We start from the raw sequence: 16,509 nt of genomic DNA, 5'->3' as shown, positions 1-16,509 counted from the left end.
GATGTTTAATTGTATTTGATGGTAGAAAAATGGTGAATGGTGTTTGTGAACAGAATGCAGAAATTGCTAAAAACAAGTTAATTCAGCATCTGAAATACTGTGGCAACCATAAACCTGTTCATATGGTGATGCCTAATCCAAGTGAAAATGCCAAATTCAAAAAATTTGAAGCCCTGTTGGAACACCCAGCATATATAGTCTGTGATTTTGAATCAAATCTCAAACCCCTTGCATTCTGTAGCCCAGATCCTGATGAATCTTCAATTACATCATACCAGCTACATGAACCTTCTAGTTTTTATTATGTGGTTGTACAGGATGGGGTTGTTAGTAAAGAAGATTTATACATGGGAGCAGATGCCATCAAAGAATTTGCACATAGAATAGAAAATGAGTGCCATGACATAGCATCTAATGTCTTATTAAAATCAAAACCCATGTTGCCTTTAACAGAGGATCAGATTGAAGATTTCAACAATGCAGAAAAATGCCCGGTATGTGATTCTGAATTTTCAGATACAAATATCAAGGTACATCACCATTCTCATACAGATGGTAAATTCTTAATGGCCCTGTGTAATAGCTGTAATATTAAGATCCAGAGACCAAAATTTATCCCTATATTTTGCCATGGTGCATCCAATTATGATTTCCATCATCTGATCAGGTACGAGGGGTTTGACAAGCAGAATTTAAATATTTTAGCTGAAAATAATGAGAAATATATTGCCATTAGCAAAATAATTAAAGTTAATGGTGTTCCTATTCACTTAAGATTTCTTGATTCATACAGAATTCTGTCTGCTAGCCTGGCTACACTGGCCACTCAATTATCTGATGATCAATTCAAAATCACATGTGCTTTGTTTCCAAATCAGGAGCTGCAATTAATTAGGCGGAAGGGTGTATATCCATATGATTATGTAACAGATTTTTCTAAATTTGATGAGTGTTCTCTGCCACCACAACAAGAGTTTTACAGCAAAATCAGAGCATCTGGAATTACTGATGATGATTATCACCATGCCCAGTTGATGTGGAACAATTTAAAATGCCAGACATTTGGTGATTATCACAAGGCATATTTAAAACTTGATGTGACCCTCTTAGCTGATATACTTCAGGCATTTAGAAAATCTTCCATGCAAAATTATAAGCTGGATCCAATGTATTTTTACAGTGCTCCGGGCCTAGCATGGTCTGCAATGTTTTTAAACACTAAAATGCAATTGGATCTGATCCAGGATCAAGATATGTATCTGTTTATGGAACAATGTATAAGAGGAGGCATGGTGCAATGTTCTCAGAGATATGCCAGAGCAAATAACAAATATATTCCTGATTATGATCCAGCACTGCCATCAAATTATATACTGTATGTAGATGCCAATAGCCTCTATGGTTATGCTATGATGGATAAATTGCCATATGGAGGGCTTGAGTGGGTTGAAGATTTCAATATTGAAGATCTTAAGGATTTTGATGACAGTAACTATCGCCTGTTCTTAGAGGTTGATCTGACAATTCCTGATGATTTACACAACACATTTTCTGATCTGCTTCCAATTCCTGAGGTTAAGTGTTCACCTGGCTCTAAACAGAAGAAATTGATGATGACTCTACCGAAACAGGATTATGTCATATATTACAAAAACCTCCAGTTCCTGATGAATCATGGTGTTCAAGTGACCAAAGTTGGAAAAGTTTTGAGGTTCAGGCACTCAAGATGGTTGAAGCCATATATTGATACAAACACAGAGCTTCGAACATCTGCATTGAGCCAATTTGATAAAACTTTGTTTAAATTGATGGTCAATTCTGTGTATGGCAAAACAATAGAAAATGTCAGAAAACATATTGATGTTAAAATAATTACTGACCCCAGCCGGAGCAAAAAATTGATTGCAAAGCCCAACTTCAATTACAGAAGAATTTATGATGAGAATATGGCACTTTTCAACATGAAAAAAACAAAGATTAAGTTTGATAAGCCTATTTATGTAGGGGCTGTGATATTGAAATTGGCCAAATTACACATGTTAAAATTGTATTATGATGTGTTGAAGCCTTTTTATAAGGATCGTGTGAAACTGATGTACATGGACACAGATAGTTTTGTTCTTGATATTCAAACAGAAGATGTTTATCAAGATATAACACAGCCTGAATTGTTTAAATATTTTGATACCAGTGAACATACAGAGATTCAACACCACAACAAAAAGGTGCCTGGCAAGTTAAAAGATGAGACACTTGGTGATGTTATTGTGGCATTTGCTGGGTTAAGGGCCAAGATGTACAGTTTTGAAACATGTAGTGGCGCTGTTGCCAAAAAGGCCAAGGGCATTGGCAGAGTGACTGTAGACAAAGAGCTTGAATTTGAAGATTACAAAAATTGCCTCAAATTATGTAGCACAATCAGAACATCAGAATCCAGAATTCAGAGTGTGGATCACTTGTTGACTACAAATATTGTAAGAAAAGTGGCTCTGGATCCACATGATGATAAGAGATGCATTTTATCATGTGGCATACATACTCTACCATGGGGTCATTGTGATTTGAAAAGTGGTAATCAATGCCCAATTACAGAGCATGATTTGAAATAAATAAACATGCCTATGAACTTATTTGGGTTCAAAAAACAGGCTATTATGGACCTGCCAACACCACAACCCTCTTCTGATATGATATCTAAACTAAGTGCTTTGTTAATTATTCATCTGAACAGCATACTTACAGATGTTGATGATGAAACAGGTAAAACATTGTACATATTTAACAATAATTTAAATCATTACCAATTACCTGTAGGTGGTCAATTGCAATTTATTACAACCCCTGAGGGTAATGTCAAGATTTCAGTAGGGAGAAATATTTATAGAATTAAGCATTCAAACATGATTTCTGGCACTGTATATACTGTTTCTGCTGGTGACTGCTTATATATTGAGGTCCCGGGATCATATGACAAGCTTATACCTTTTTTTATAGAATTAAGAATCAGATATTCAATAATAAATAACCACTAAAACAAAATGCCTAATGATATATTTGGCCATACAAGGCATGAAGATCACAGTGATGAGATTCTGATGCTTGATGTCAGAGTCAAGAAATTAAGAAGTGATTTACAAGCTTTACAAACCACACTCAATGCCAGTCTTCAATTAGAAATTACAAATTTACAATCACAATGCATGGACCCTCTTCTTAAAATTGATTCTGAACTCAAATTGTTGCTTCAAAAATATACTGATTTGGCCACATTGGATAATTTTCAAAGTTTAGAAGAAGCTGTAGCAGCTCTTCAAGCCAAATTTAAGACCCAGGCCACCAATTCTGAGCAATTGAAGCAACAATTGGAAGAGCAAATAAATAATGTCCAGGCACAGCTCCAAACAATTGTCAAAAGCATAAAATCACAAGAAGATTTTGATCTAGTGATTTCCACTCTAAAAGAACAGATTCAATCACTGAAGATACCTAATCTGGACCCTCTGAACAATGCCATAGCCGAGGTTAAAGAAAAAATTGAGACACTTGAAAATTTTATGAACAACTTGCCATCTTCTGATGCTTTCAGTGCAATAACTCGGAGTGTTGCAAACATCAAGCTGCTACTTGAAACATATGAAGATTTTGGAAAAATTCAAAGTACCATAACCCATCTTGAGGGTACAATAGCAGCAGTGCAAAGTGATTTGACAAATGTACAAGAATCTCTAGAATCCCGCTTGCCCGGTATTGTAGACACTTTTGTAAGTGTCCAGCAACAGATCACAAAACTTGAAAACCTCAACACTGAATCTGAGCTATCTCATTTTCATCACTTGATCGATGATATCCAAACAAAACTTGAAATTTTACAACAATCAACACCCACTCAGGCAGATATAGCCCTGCTTCAAGATGCTATGCAAAATGTGGCTGATGCTTCTGAATTAAATGATGTGAAATTGGCACTTGAATCTTTGCAAAATACTGTATCAAATCTCCCTACATCACAGGAACTTAAAAATATAAAAAGGGCAGTGAATCGCATATTGAAATCAGAAGATATCAAGAATATCCAGACAGAGATCAAACAACTTACTCAGACAGTAGCCACTCTACCAACCAATCAACATATTAATGAACTGCATGCCCTGTTTGAGGATATCAGAAGACAGGTCCATGATCTTACTGCTCAAAATTCAAAATTGGCAGTTGTTGAAAATTTACAGCAAATTGTAGCTAATATCAAGCAACAGCTAGGGACCATGGAATCCAATCAAGCAAATGCTCTGTCTGTTTTTGCCACCCAGCTTCAAGAGCTTGTGCAACAATACAAGAAACTTGTTGTGGACATAAAAATCAAGCCAGGCCATGATGATGCTGTTAGGACCATCAATGAGCACCTTGAATGTGTAACAAGCAGATTGCTTACAGCAGAAAAAGAAATAACAGGCATAATCGAGAATCCTAAACATACAGTAATTCTTGAATTGTACAGCATCCCCAACAAAGAATATGATTCACCATTTACACCAGGTGGCAAAATATATATGCTGTCCCCTGCACAATTTTATTACCAGTTTTTTGTTGGGGGCACACTGAGACCAATCAAGATCAAATATTGGCTTCAACCACAGGCACACCACTACCCCACCTTATCAATAACAAATGCTGACAACAAACCAAAAATCACCAGTGTGGAGTTAGAGGATTTTACAGATCCCAATACATTAGAAACATCTTATGCTGAAGATGATGGCTCTCTGGAATTTCATATACAAATAGGAGACAAATTATATTTAGAAAATCCTGTAGTATCAGCTGCTGAACACCCCATAGTTGCAATATTCTTGTTTTCATATTATGTCTAGACAAATTATTGTTGATGAATTACACAGACAAGCCAGACATAATTATAAGAGACTGCCAGTAGTCACAAAAGGCATAGATGATTTATGGCAGAGCAACTTGATTGAGATGGCAAGTGGACAGCTGAAAAACTTAGACAAAATCAACAAGGGCTACAAGTATCTACTTACTGTAATAGACACATTTTCAAAATTTGCCTGGGCTCTGCTACTCAAATCCAAGACTGGAAAATGTGTTACAGAAGCCTTCAGGACAATCATCAATCAGAGTGGAAGATCTCCGCGCTATTTGCAAACAGATAATGGCAAAGAATTTTATAATTATGTGTTCCAACAATTTATTAAAAGCCAGTCAATACAACATTATTCGAGTTACAGTGATCTCAAGGCCTCAATTGTAGAGAGATTCAACAAAACTCTAAAAAATCTTATGTATAAACAATTTACACTTCAAGGTAATTATAAATGGCTTAATATTCTTCCAGAACTTCTACATAAATATAACAACTCGGTCCATTCCACAATCAACATGAAACCCTCTGAAGTAACTTCATCTGATGAGCAAAAATTGATCAGGACTGTTTATTATCCTAGATACCAGCCAACAACAAGAAAAGCCAAATACAAGGTGGGTGATCAAGTAAGAATCAGCAAATATAAGCACTTATTCAAAAGAGGCTTTACAAGAAACTGGAGCACTGAATTATTTACAGTGGTTCAAATTAAACCTGGGACCCTTAACACATATATAATAAAAGACCACAGAGGAGAAATTCTCAAAGGCCGGTTCTATGAAGAAGAACTCAACAAAACTAAAAAGGCCTGACACATATCTCATAGAAAAAATCATCCGCAGAAAGGGCAACAAGTTATTTGTCAAATGGCTAGGACTTCCAGAACACAGCTGGATCGATGCAGACAAAGTGATAATATGAACACCTGGGATGTTATAAAAAGGCTGCCAGAACCTGAACAGCAGATTAAGAGAAATGGCAAATTGTTGCCTGATAATATTAGATGTCTTATTGTTGGGCCATCAGCTTGTGGTAAAACTACACTAATGATTGATAATTTTTTATTGGCACCCAACTGCTTAGACTGGAAAAACAGGCACTTGTATGTTTTCTCTAAGAGCTTGGAACAATTAAAATATCAGCAGCTGATGAAGCTATATGATGGATTGGATATTGCCAATTTTGAATCAGATGTTAAGCCACTCCATGAATGTCTCGATAATTCTGTTGTTGTGTTTGATGACATTATACTGGATAATCAAAACAAGGTTAGAAATTTCTTTACACAGGGCCGACACAAAAACATTGATTGCTTCTACCTCGCACAGACTTTTTCTAAAATACCGAAGCAGCTGATCCGAGACAACAGCAATTTTATATGTGTGTTTCATCAAGATCATATCAACCTCAAACACATACATGATGAATATGTAGGTGGGGACTTGAGCTACAATGATTTTTTCAAGTTTTGCAGTAGGTGCTGGAACCAGGACAGTTATGGGTTTGTCACAATTGATATGACAAGAAAACCCAATAGTGGTAATTATAGAAATAAAAATAACAATTTTCTAGACATTGAAACATATATAAATAACCATGAAAAGGCCAATCATTGATGATCTTAAATTAAGAGATTATCTTGTAAAAAGATTTAAGGGATGGAAATCACAGAACCGAGGAATTTATGAACAACACAAACAAACAGAGCAGCCTATTATTGATGCTATTAGTGAATTAGGTAAAAATATCAAAACTGTTACAGAGCAAAATCAAAATTTGATCACAGAGCTTGTACCTGTAGCTGCAAGGAACATATTAGATTATCCAATCACCCCACTTTCCAGTATTCATACACCTAGTCCTGTTGCTCCTCGAAGAATTGAAGCTAGTCAGGATCCTATTGAATTGGGTCTTCTTGCTCAAAAATATTTAAGCACACCTAAAGACAACAAAGATGAGGTTTCTGGCTTATATGCCGACACAGAGCGTGATGGTAGCATCATACATAGAATGACAATTTCAGAGTAACATTTATGGGAGATGATATAATTGTATATTCAGAATCTCATCTTGGAGAAAGAGGTGCTTTTGTTAAATATCCCGGCACACCTGGATTGTGGGAACTGATGACTAGGAAAAGGCCTGGCAGCTATATAGATCAAGATTATGAGCATTACAAAGAAATATTAATAAAATCAAATGCTCTATACCAGAACAATGATCCCACACAAAAAAGAGTCAAGTCTAGCAGTGGAGCAAAATACAACAATTTAATCAAGCCCATATGGTCACACATTAAGACAGGCAGTGGAATCAAACAATACAACACCCTGCCTAAAGAATTTGTCTGGGTTGATGATGTCAGGAAACTTGTAGATAGGTTATTGGTGATAGCTGGGGAGGAAAATGCTGGCAACCACAATTTTTACAATGAAAAGGTTGGAATTATTGACATGATAAGCACAAAATTGTCTAATTTTATAGTGAATGACACTAAGGGGATTGGATATCTTATAAAAATTATTAATACTCTACCACCTAAATTTTGGAATATTTCTGAGGGTCGGGGGTTGGTTAATGACATTATAAACAAGCTGCCATTTGAACTACATATTCCAGGCTATCAGTATTGTGGTCCCGGTACAAAATTGGACCATAGATTAAACAGAGGTGATCCTGGTGTTAATCCCCTAGATGCTGCTTGTAGAGACCATGACATAGCATACAACACACATTCTGATCTTGACAAGAGACATGTTGCAGACAAAAAATTAGAAGAGGCTGCATTTGGTTGATTTGTAAGCAAAGATGCTTCTTTGAGTGAGAGAATAGCAGCATTGGGAACCACCATAGCTATGAACAGCAAACAAAAACTGGGGTGGGGGTTGTGAATATGTATATAATAAACCTAGGATGAAGGCCAAGGGTGTTATGTATCAAATACCTTATGCAGGTCTTAAATCTCTTAAAACTATTGATAGTCTTTTAACCAAAAAGCAGCGCAAGAAAAAAAATTCTTGTCTTGCCAAGGGCCATGGTATGAAATTGTTGCTTAGTAGCCCCCAATTAAAAAAAATACAACAATCTAGAAAAAAATCACATGTAGGTGGATTTATATTTACTATCCCGGCCATCTTAGCAGCACTTGGGGCTGTTGGGAGCTTGGCTGGGGGATCAGCTGCCATAGCAAAAACAGTAATAGATGCCAAGAAAAATAGGGCAGAATTGGATGAATTGAAGCGCCATAACCTGGCCATGGAGAAACAAGGCAAAGGTGTTAAGAGAGCCATGAATAAGTTTAAAAAAAACAAGAGCCGCTTACAAACCAAGATATTGAAGCTTTAATCAAGCCACTGGACATCAAAAATTTTAGAGATGAGTACATGTCTGATTCTTTACCAGAACAACCACTCAACAAAGAGTGTGGCATTGTTAATTTGGATAAGTACAAAAATCAGGGCACTCACTGGATCTGTTATCTTAAATATTTAAAAAATGAGGCATTTGTGTTTGATTCATTTGGAGGTGGTCCACCTGAAAATTTAGTAAAATATCTAAAATCAACTAATCTTTATTACAATAATGCCCGTGTTCAAAACTTCAAAGATGTTAATTGTGGACATTTGTGTTTGTCTGTTCTTACATATATGTCTCAAATAAATAAACCATCAATTGTAGATTTTCAAAAGGCCTTGTGGTATTTAAAACATCATGGGGGTATTCCATCTCACCAGCCAAAATTCAATATTGAAACTCAAATTACATGATGATATAGTATATCCCAAAACAATAGCTCTCAGAGCATTTTATGGCATGTACTTGATCCCTAATATTACACGCCACAACAACAAAATTGCAGTAGGGGATCAAAAAATTGTCATCACTCCAGGGCAGTATAATCTGTCCACTCTAAATGCTCAATTACCCAGAGGTATAGTATTAACTCAAAATTCTGTCACTCACAGAGTAGAGATTGTATCTGCTACAGAAACAGTGGATCTGGGTACTATAGGAGAGCTATTAGGCTTTGATTGATTGATTGATTGATTTAGTTTATTTTACTTCGCGTTTTGTGCCTCTTGGCTAATTTGCGAAGATGAGGATGTGTGATGAAAGGATGAAATTGATGAATGGACATTCACAAACAACCAAGCCCGACCAGGATTCGAACCCGGGACCCTTGGCGTCGCAGCGCGATGTGCTAACCGCTCGGCCACAGGGTCGGGCTATTAGGCTTTGAGAACAACACAAAACTTGAACCAGCCATCAAATACACTGCTATTAATATACCTAAATTCTTAGCCATAGAGACTCTGAATATTCACTGTAATGTGGCTGAGGGTATGATCACCAAATCAAATGGCATAGGCACTCACAAACAAACTGGCATCATTGCAACATTTAAACCTAATTCTGAATTTATGGAGCCCATCATCTACACTCCATCCCCAACATTATATTTTCCTGTGTGCCATAATAGAATAGATAACATTGAGTTGATGGTCACTAATGAAAAAGAAGAATTAGTTGATTTTGCTGGAGCCACAACAACTGCAATCATAGAGATTAATATTTAAATAAAAATAAATGGAAAATATTGAGAGTTATGAGCTACAATCATTCCCCCCAAACAGGAGGACATTTGCAAATTTAAATCAACCCAACACAGAGATTGAGGTTGATCTTGATGTAGGGGATGGCTTTATACACCCCCACAGAGCAGATCTATACATCAAATTTGATGTTGTAAAACTCGATGGAACAGATTATCCGGCAAATTCAAATATAAGATTGGTAGATAATTTTGTGCCACATCTGTTCTCTGAAATTGAGATCAGAAAACATGGTGTTGTTATAAACAGAGTGGATTATCCCGGCATTACCTCCACAGCTTTGGCCACACTAAAATTATCCAAAACCGAGGCTTCTTACTACAAAATAGGTGGATTTGAGGCTGGTGATAAAATTATATCTAAGAGCCACACAGTGCTGTTCCCTATGCGCCTGTTGCCAGGATTCTTCTCAGATTACAAAGATATTATGTGGAAGGGTGGTTTAAGAATCACATTTAGAAGAGCTGCCAATGATAATAATGCTTTGATGAGGTACAGTACATTAAACTCTACAGGGGAAGCTCTGCCTAATACCCTACCTGATGAGGGCAAGTGCCTTATTCAGACTATGGAGCTAAGAATTCGAGTTGTTGAATATGAAGCCAGTTATGCTCTTAAATACAAACGCAGATATAATAAAAAATCCACAAGTACCTTTACAATTTTATACATATCAATGTGTACAGAAGCCTGCCGCTGGTACTTATTATGAGTTTGATGCTACAAATTCATTCTCCAGTATACAATATGACATGCCAGATTTTGTGGTGGTATTGTTTCAGACTGGAAGACACAATAATCAGGAAAAAAATTCAAGTAAATTTGATAACTGCAACATCAAGAACATATATCTTAAAAATGGCAGAAATGAGGTATTTCCTAGAGAAAATTATAATTTAAACATGTCCAAGGATGATTTCCTTAAATTATATGAATCATTTACAGCATACAAAAGGGTCACTACTGGCAATACTGACATGTATTACACACCAAATGAATTCAAAGCACAGAGACCCATGTTTGTCATCAACACTTCCAAAAGAAAACAAGTTGTGGTTAATGACAGGACAAACATTAAAATTATCTGTGAATTCCACGATACACTCCCTGATGACACCATATGTAGTGTTATTCTCATAGGTGAAAAATCATATGTTTATGATGTAAGAAATGAGAGAGTCACAGAGCAATTCTAGAAGATTTTTGCACAATGCATTGTCTTAGTACTAGATATGCATGTTGAGGCTGGTGTCCAATTAAAATATTGAGCATATTCCAGGTAACATATTAACATAACAGCAACAAGTATTTAAGCATATATTACATTATATTATTGTGTAAGCAAAAGCTCTTATGAGCATTTTTGCCCTAGTTTTAAGTATAGTCAAAACAATATCAAGGGGGGCATATTTTTGACACGTTTATGGACAACAAACTGAGAAATGTAGCTTTTACACACATGGGCAAATCTGTCTGAGGGGAGTTCTTCATTTCTACACTAGAATTCAGGATTCTTGGGATTTAAATATGTACACAAATGGCCGATTGGGCTATATGCCCCCTCTTGACATAGTTTTAAGTGTGGGCAAATCTGTCTATTGAGGGTTCTTCTTTTCTACACTAGGATTCAAGATTCTTAGGATTAAGAGCATATCACACTTGAAGAAATGGGGAATAAGGGCATCTTGGCATAATTTTAAGTGTGGGCAAATCGGGCTGTTTAATCAAATGACCTCTTCTTTTCTACGCTATAAGTGCGCCAGTAATATCACAAATCATACTACTATCCTTGCGACCAAAGGTAAAGGAGCCAGTAAAAAGTTGTTAGTTCATTGGAAAGGTTACTCCACATTATTTGACAGTTGGATTAGCGCATCGTTTTTGGAGTCAAAAAAAGAGAGAGAGAGGCATAAATTTTTGTAGGTATTCTCATCAGTGGTACAAATAACCTTCATAACACATCATGAGAAAAGCAAACGCTTTCTACCTTACTTTGCCTAGTAACAGTTCCATGAAATATTTCCCAAGTAATACTCTAACTAATTACAGCACAAAGCTTCAGAACCGTGTGGAGTTGGACACCAACAAATGGGAGATGGCATTGGTAGAAGTGCATTATCCTTATTCAATACTAAACATTACAAGATTTAACAACTATATTCAATATAAATCTATGGATGATGTCAAATGGAACGAACTTCGAATATCCGAAGGCTATTACGCATCTATAAACAGCATTGTTGCAGAAATCAATAAATATTCTGAAACATTAAATTTTAGTCTCCGAAATCATCCTGCGTACAAACATGTGACTGTTGATATATCTACCAAGCAGAGAAACATAAATGTACGATTGTCACCTCAACTGGCACGGATATTAGGTTTTAAACCGACCGATGATCTATCAGAAGTAAAAATTGGACGCTCGCCTCCAAATGTTGTGAGAGAAATTCCTTCCCAGATGTATATTTACACAGATATTGCGGAATCACATATGGTGGGAGATGCTGTCGCCCCTCTATTACGTATTATAAACATTAATCCTATGGAACATACTTTTGGAAGTGATGGTGTGCAAATTTTCGATTCACCACATTACATCCCAGTGCAGAAACATAATTTCGAACAAATAGAAATTGGCTTAAGGGATAGCACTGGTGCACACATCCCATTCTCCTGCGGACTAGTGTGTTTGAAACTTCATTTTAGACGTTGTGGTGAAAAGCTCTGATTATGAATGACCCATATTTTCAATACTACCATCAACAAGCTGGATCTGGTGTGGGTAACATATATTACGGTGCTGCCTATCAAAAAGGACATGGCATTGGAAGTTTTCTTGGAGGACTTTTTCGGTCAGCTTTGCCTCTTATCAAAAAAGGAGCGAAAGCTGTAGGGAAAGAAATGTTAAAAACAGGGGTAAATGTGTTAGGTGATGTTGTAGACAAAACACCCCTAAAACAGTCACTACAATCCAGAATTTCGGATGCCAGATCAAATCTTAAAAGAAAAGCTGAAACAAAGCTAAAGGAAATGATTGGTTCAGGTTATCAGGGGCATAAACATTTCAAAAGGAATCACTCTGCTTCGGGACAGCGAACTGGAAGGATCGCTCAGAGAAAGAAGAGATCCAGTGCCAATACAAACACCAAGAAAACAACCAAACGCAACCGTAAGAAAATTCAAATAACATCAGATATTTTTGATTAGATATGGCGCTAATTAGGGAGAAATCATGTGAGTGTTTTAAAAGTGAATTGGATATTTTCTCGGTAAAACCTACTCAGACAAGCATCTTAGAACACCACACCATCGGATACAAACCTGTTAGTTCTCTGGCAGATAATGCCCCAACCGAGTTTGTAATACCTGGACATGGTGATGATTATATGGATTTAGCACACACAATGTTGAATATAGATGCCAGAATTGTAAAAGCGAATGGTCAGTTATTGCTACCCACAGATAAAACAATTGGACCTGTCAATGATTTTCTCAATGCAATGTTCAGCGAAGTACAAATCTACTTAAATAACAAACTCATCTCGTTTCCATCTCACATGCACCCATACAGGTCTTATTTTGAAAAAGCACTGAACTATGACATATCTGCAAAATCATCTAATCTCCAAAGTGCATTGTGGTACAAAGATACAGCAGGCGCTTTTGATAACGTTTCGGAAGACTTCAAAGGCTTTACAAAACGTAACCAACTAACAAAACAGAGTAAAACATTTGATATGTTTGGTTACTTGCATTCTGATATTTTCAATCAAGAGAAATTTTTGATCAATGGAGTGGAAATGCGAATAAAACTGATTCCTTCGAAAAACACTTTCTGCTTGATGGGATTAGATGACAGTGAAGGCAAAGTGGAAATTCTGGATGCTACACTATATGTGAGAAAAGTATCGGTCAGTTCATCCATCAAACTTAGTCACAATCGCATATTGCAAAAACATACAGCAAAATACCCTCTAACAAGAGTACAACTTAAAGCTGTAACTATTCCAAAAGATATTGTTTCAAAAACAATTGACAATGTGATACTTGGACGTCTTCCGAAACGATTAGTTGTGGGGTTTGTTACCAACGATGCATTCAACGGCACTCTGTCTACAAACCCATTCAATTTTCAACATTTCAATTACAACTTCTTTACTTTATATGTTGATGGAGTCCAAATTCCCGGCAAACCACTTCAACCAGACTTTGAAAGCAACAAGTACATAACAGCATATCACACATTATTCTCTGGAACAGGGATACACTATATGGATGAAGGAAACAATATATCGCGTGAGGAATACCCCCAGGGATACGCATTACTTGTTTTCGATATAACACCAGACGCAGCTGCAAGTGCCATATCCCACTGCAGTCTTCAACGGCAAGGGGCTGTTAGCTTGGAAGTCCACTTCAAATCGGCTTTGGAATCTACTGTGACTTGTGTTATCTACTCTGAATTTGACGCTCTCATGGAAATTAGTAATCAGATATTCATCTGGATTAATTGTGAGTTGCACAATATTACTATTTAGTGTCCAGCAATGCTGTCGACTTTAAATTTGCTTCACGGGTTAATATCAAATAGAACTTTTGACAATCATCATGTTGGGGTTTTCGCAGCTAATGAATTACCTGTACATGTGGAACTACCAGCAGCGTTGATTGTAAATACAGATCCCAAAGATAGCCCCGGGAAGCACTGGGTAGCAATTTACATAGACAGTAACTCCCGGGGGGAATTTTTTGATAGTAACGGAAAACCTCCACATGTGCATAACCATTTGCGATTTTTGGAAAATAACTCTAAATTCTATACGTACAACACTCATCAGATACAAAGTTACGGGTCTGTGTACTGTGGGCATTACTGTTTTCTGTATTTATTCCATAGAGCCTCTGGTAAACCCATGCATAAATTTCAATTTTATTCCCAGTACCGATAAAAAACGACAATATTATAACAACTTATTTGCTGACTCGTAAATTAAATTTATAATACTCGGTACGTATACTAGAAAATATTGACAGTAAATACTGTTTGAAATTTTATACAAGTTACATATAGTCCTAATAGTATATTAATAATTTTGTAGCGTTACAGTTCACAACAGCTTACTTATAATATATATATATCTTGTTTTGTGTCTTTACAGAACAATGACGCAATATCCAGAGATGGGATCTTTCAATGCTAGATTGTCCTCTTTCAGAAACTGGCAATCAAAAGAATTCCCGTTTGTAGAAGCTCTGTCCGAAGCAGGATTATTTTACATTCAAAAAGAGGATAAAACAGTATGCTTCAAATGTGGTGGAGGATTATACCGATGGAAATACAGAAACAATCCAATACTGGAACATCGTCGATATTTTCCATTTTGCCCCCTGTCTATAAACCTAATTTCAGATCGACAATGCGGTTGATGCTTTAATTAAATTAATTAATATTTGTTATCCAATATTTCCTCAATATGACGTTTATGATATTCTGCTGATTTTTCTCTCACCATTGATCTTTGTAATGCCCCGCCCCCTCCACCTTTTTTGTCCAGCACAAGCTTGGTTTGCTACGCGCGCATGCGTCTCAAAAACACACCCACGCATTTCTTCAAATGTATACCTGCACGCTGCGACATGCAGTATCTCGCAGTTCTTAGTCATGGAATCCTCTATTTCGATGCCGCTGAAAAAAAGATTTCAACCGTACACTAATTTCAAGGGGGTTCTTCAGAAAGAGAGCGATCAGCATTTACCTGAAGAACAAAAACAAGTAACTAGTCTTATACGCCAGTCGATATTATTTGATCACGTCTACTATTTGAATGCTTCGAAAACAAAAGTTATCTCAATCGGACTTTCCTCTCATCTGGATTTCCAACCTGTGGTCAGGCTACACAGAAGCGGGGCGGCCGGTGTTGAACTACAGTTGCAGGAGTGGCACGCTCTTCAGGAATTGTTTCCAGTAATCGACAATTACATCGCTATTCCAGGTGAGCAGCCTCGTGTTTCCTACCCACTAAGTGAGCAACATGAATTGCTGATAACCACACTGTACAATCGCCGTCAGATCATTATAAGGAAGAAACCAGCTTACGGTTCCCTAGAGATAGTGTTCATCGCAGAAAGTTCGTGGCGGAACTTTATGAAGATATTTGTGTGCATCGAGCATGCGAAAGTTATGTGTGAAACAGTGTCGCCGTATCTGAAATCATATTTTGGAAACTGTGTGGAATCTTGCATTCTCGACCTTCGCGAACAATGTTTCGGTTGCACAGATATTTCCCCTGTCCATGCATGTAATAAGGAGAAGTTTGTGCTTTCCCATCTACATGGATGTACAAAACCTGAGCCTTTGTCTATACAAAACATCGACGGAAAAAGACTTTCCAAAGAAGTGTTTGTTTTTTGCGAGAACATGCTTGTGGAAAAAATAGTGAAACATTTTAATTCAGTGGTTGCAGCAGAAAATAGATATGATAGTGACACAATTCCTTATGTGGGTGAGTGAACAAACTTGAAGAATAAAAACTTGTTAAATAACATGCTGATAAACTGGTGACACAATATAAACATTTTACATATGTATGTGTGTGTGTGTGTGTGTGTGTGTGCGGCTCTTTTGAATTTTGTAAATATTGGTAATAAACAGGGATAAAATATATGTCTTGGCTTTTTTCACTTATCACCCTTTTAAAAATCCTCATGGTTTATATTTTTACTGGTAACAATCGTTAATAACAACATTAATAATTAACTATATAATGAAAAAGTGTGTATTGTGGACTTGTCGAAGATAAAGCATGAGAGCTTTTCTTCACACTGGTAAAACTCGGTGTTAATAACAACATTAATAATTAACTATATAATGAAAAAGTGTGTATTGTGGATTTGTCGGAGATAAAGCATGAGAGCTTTTCTTCACACTGGTAAGAATCTGTATTAATAACAACATTAATAATTAACTATACAATAAAAAAATGTGTATTGTGGACTTGTCGGAGATAAAGCATG

Source organism: Lepisma saccharinum, chromosome 6 (assembly GCF_977018435.1).
Source record: "Lepisma saccharinum chromosome 6, izLepSacc3.1, whole genome shotgun sequence".
NCBI lineage: Eukaryota > Metazoa > Arthropoda > Insecta > Zygentoma > Lepismatidae > Lepisma > Lepisma saccharinum.
This window is presented reverse-complemented; position numbering follows the sequence as displayed.